This window comes from Lepeophtheirus salmonis, chromosome 14 (genome assembly GCF_016086655.4).
Source record: "Lepeophtheirus salmonis chromosome 14, UVic_Lsal_1.4, whole genome shotgun sequence".
Classification (NCBI taxonomy): Eukaryota; Metazoa; Arthropoda; class Copepoda; order Siphonostomatoida; family Caligidae; genus Lepeophtheirus; species Lepeophtheirus salmonis.
The window spans coordinates 8063174-8066563 of record NC_052144.2 but is presented as its reverse complement, the minus strand read 5'-3'; positions in this window follow the sequence as shown (position 1 = coordinate 8066563).

Sequence of the window (3390 nt, the reverse complement as noted above, 5' to 3'; positions counted from 1 at the left end):
AAATAAATATAAAGTTGGAAATTACAATCTTTAGAACATTGAAAAAAGAAAAAGAGAAGAAAAAAAAAGAGCGCGTTTTATTCTGTCTCTTCCCTTCCATCCCTCCGCCCCAGTCCTCGTACTCCCTACTAATAGTAATACTGCTACTACACTAACGTACGCACGCACACACAACAAACGCATAGGAAATTTCAAATTATTCCCTCTTATATTTCAATTCCCCCCCTTCTCTCTTCCTTTTACACCCCTCTTTCTTCTCCTTTATATATTGGCTGCCTATTGGGTAAAATACCATATGAGACTGACACATCTTTTTTTATAGTTAGACTATGGGGCACAAGGGTTAAAAAGTAAATACTCTATTAAAAAAACAAGTTTCCTTTACTTTTAAAAATCTTTCAACATAACATAACATTACTTATGTATTACTTATTTTTCTTTGTTATGGAACGTTGCATTGACAAATTTATTTGAAAATGAGTAACTTATTGACTATATACATAGTTTTAAGTTTTTTTTTATGTAGAATGCTTTTATTTGAACTACGTGCTTGATCTTATCTAGGGGTATAGCTTTTATTATTTTCAATTTTTCAAGAGTAAAATTTAAACAAGAGGTTTCGTGGGGGATTTATTTAGAAAAATCACCTGAAAATAGTGTTCGGCACAACGTTTATTTAATATGTGAGATATCAGCTCTAGTAATTGCCTCAATATGAGGCCTACATCTCTTGCAGACCTTGGATATGTAGTCAGACTCGAGCTTGGTCCACTCCTTCTTTATGGAAACATCTACAGACTGGACGCCCCTGTGAGGGGTAGCACAGATACTCTTCTCCAGACAAAACTAGATAGAGTAGTCCAAGGGGTTCATGTCTGGAGAGGAGAGCGGTCACATGTTGAGGCCCCAAAAGTCCGCCTTGAGTGAAAACAAAGTTGTCTCTCAACTTTTCTCTGGACAGGGTAGCACTTTTTTATGCAGAAGTTCGACATAAGTGTCTGCATTAAGCCGCTCCTTCCTCTCTACAGAAATGAGAGGGTAGACTTTGCCTGTATGGGCCACTGGATTTTTTGTTCTGAAGACATGCCCCACTGAAGCTGAGACATTGTCTGGCTGTTCTGCTTATTTACAATGGCATGAACGTGGAAAAAAAATTCATCAGAAAAGAGCAAAACATTGCCCGAATTTTTGTTAAATATTTGAATTTTCTTTTCTCTTTCCAACAGTCTCAGCTTGCTCTGTTCAGAGATAGAATGTGTTATTGTCCTCCTCTGTGATTTTGTACCAATGACATTCCGGATTGAAAATTATAAAATGTGTACCACTAGATAAGATCTAATTGTAGTGCGGAAAATCGATCAGATACTTTTTTTTTCGCTTTGGTTTTAAGAGATTTTTTCTTCATCGATATTTCAGAGAAGACCGTAGTTTCATAACTTGGACCAAAAAAAAATTCAGTTTAACTCAATTAATGGATTAATTTCCTCCATTTCCAGTTAAACTGGGATGAACAAGTGTCCTCTTTTGTTCGGATATGACCACTTATTAAACCCTATACGGGAAGTTTTTATACATGAATAACATCCCTGGTTTTATTAGTTTTATCGAGATCCTTAAATAAAACAGGATTCAAAATATAAATTCTAAAAATAATCCCAAGTCAAAAATATATTTTATATTGTAACCTTAAGATACAAACATGAATTGCTCAGGTTTTTTTTTTTTGTTCGTACACTGGAATGGATGAACACCCAACCATTAGTGGCTCTCAGAAAGAAGGATTTTTTTAATCTATTGATATATTAGAAGAATTACACTGATTTTCGAGCCTGTATCGATATGGAAGTTTTTCCAAGAAATTTTATTGTAAATTTTAAGCAAGCGGGGAGGAATGAATCTTTCCAGCCAATTCCCACTATTATTGACGACAGACTGCAACCGATCAGCAGTATGTGCTACAAAATCAGCTTGCTCTAGTTGGAGTTGGACTGGAAACAGCAGTGTTTTAAGGAAGACATTGCTGGCTAAAAAATAAAATCCGTGTCCATCCAGGATATTTATTATTTTGTCTAACAATGCCAATGGTGTATGATAGTCCAATTATTCAATTTTGAGCAAAGCCTCGAGCTTCTCATTGTCTGAAGGCTTATATATGTCAAGAAGACAACTTTTAATAGTAAAATATGGGTCTTTGTGAGGATTTTCTATGAGAGGTGCCACTCGAGATGCCGTAATATCGTCCAATGGCAAGTAGAGGTAGTCATACTTTGTTTCCTCTTGGGTTATACCTTTGAACCCAAACTGGCGTTCAGCTTGAATAAACTATAACAAAGGTCGGTTGGTATTAAATGTGTGAAGCTTAAATGTTTAATTTCATCCTCCATATTTTAACATTCGGGGTATCCAATTAAGGGCTATATTTTTCTGCTTGAAAAGTTCATTTGTTTATAGGGCGTTACCGGGTACATAAAGAGGTGGCCACAACCCTAGTTTAAACATCATATGACGTCATTGTACCGGTGTTCATAATCGAAAAACATATGGCGTCATCAACAATTTATATATAGAGAGAGCATTTTCACGTGACGTCATTTCATTGTTGATGTAGACCAGTTGTGGAGCTACAAAACCACGTTTTATAATAATGAAAAGCCTTTTTCTATTAATATTAAGGAAAATAGTCAACTTTTAGATGTCAAAAAGGATCAATGAATAAAAGGAATTAAACAAATTTAAGATAGACAGTACGTCTATCAAAATTTGTTTCATTCTATTGCTTATTTTGTATTAAAATCTGACTCTGAAATGTATTCAAAATATGTTATTACATCATTAGATGAAGTATTAACTATTACAATTGAAAAAATAATATATTTTTCTCTAATTATCTTAATTTTCTAGTCCCTTATCCATCAAAAAGAGAAAAATATTTACAAATTTAGACATTCTGTAGAGATTTTACATACATATTACTTTGATTTAATTCGAATATCAGTGTTTATCATTAGTAAGTCTTTTCTTTATTTTTAAGCCATTTGTTTAATCAAAATTGATTGTAAATTTGTTCATTTTATGTAGTAAAAATATCAACTTTGAGACCCCAAAGACATCTCCTTCAATTATGATGCAATTTATGACGTAGGGAAAAATGGTCAATTAAAGCCAGGCTCCTGATCCTCAAGAGTCATTCTATGATCATCAATTTGATATACTTGGTATGTAAATAAATAGAGTTTGGAGAATCGTTGGTACACCTACTTTTCTGTTGCATTCGATATTGTATTGGGTCCACAAACGGAACAATGCTTTGGCAACCTGCTCCACCTTTTCACCTTGGTCGAAGTGATACTGAAGAATGTATCAAATTTTTTCTTTATTAATTCCATTTTG